The following is a 1,332-nucleotide window of genomic DNA, read 5'->3' on the forward strand; positions in this document are numbered from 1 at the left end:
TCAGTTATCTGACCAACTCAAGGATTACCTAGCCACCGGTAGGACACATAAGACCATTGCCCGGAACCCAATTAAATGTATCACATCCATAATGAACTTGGACCAACTCAACGAGCTCGGATGTCACATGTATCGCATCTATTATAAACTCGGACCAACTCACCGAGCTAGGATGCTCACATCCATAATGAACTCAGACCAACTCAACGAGCTTGGATGCCTCATACATATCACGTACTTGGATCAACTCAATGAGTTTGGATTTCTAAATTCCTAGTGACATGTTACTTGTATCCTAGACTATTCCTAAGGTTCAAACGGGATTTTCCTCACTTGCACAAGGCGTACTTTGTCGTACTTGCTCGTGATGTCGTATGTAGCGACCATAATATCATTTTTGCTTTCATAACAACCAATAAGCATATAACTCATAATAACAAGAAAACATTTATCACATAATATCAAAACATTAAAAATATGCTACAACACCACATTATTTACATATGCACTTACTATCGCAAACATATAATTCATCACAACTAAATTAACATACCAATTTAGATTTCATCCATAAATAACAATAACAATAACATTAACAACATGCTTATTTCATCATACGAACTTACCTTAAATCCAAGCACGACTAATTATTTTATTTTAGTCCACAATCTCGTACTTTCCCTATTTAAGCCTGAATCTCAGTTTTCTTGATCTAACATTTCAAATATAGCTTATTTAGGACTCACATTATTCATATAGACTCAAAAATCATATTATGAAAAAATTACATTTTTGCCCCTAAAATTTATCATATTTACACTTTTTCCCTAAGGCTCGTAAAATGATTTTCATTCAATTTCTTTGAACTTAAGCCTAGCCGAATCATTTTCATAATTATAGCAGTCCATAATTTCCACTAAAACACACTTTTATGACAAATTTATAACTTTTACGATTTAGTCCTTTTAAGCATTTTCACCGAAAATCACTTAGCAAAAGTCGTTTATTTAACACCCAACATTCATTTTCTACCATTAGACATCAAAAAAATGCATATCATTCATGGGTAAATTTTTAAACATGAACCCTAGCTCAAAATATAGGTAGAAATGAGTAGATCATGTTACGAGGACTTCAAAAATGCATAGAACATTAAAAACGGGGCTCAGAATCACTTACGAATGAGCTTGGAAGCTTGAACACAAACCCTAGCCATGGATTCTTCTAATATTCGGCTGGATGGGGAAGAAGATGAGCAATTTTGGCTTAATTTCCCTTTTTAATTCATTTATTTATAAAATGACCAAATTGCCCTTTTAACCTTTCTTTGAA

Source organism: Gossypium arboreum, chromosome 3 (assembly GCF_025698485.1).
Source record: "Gossypium arboreum isolate Shixiya-1 chromosome 3, ASM2569848v2, whole genome shotgun sequence".
Taxonomy (NCBI): Eukaryota; Viridiplantae; Streptophyta; class Magnoliopsida; order Malvales; family Malvaceae; genus Gossypium; species Gossypium arboreum.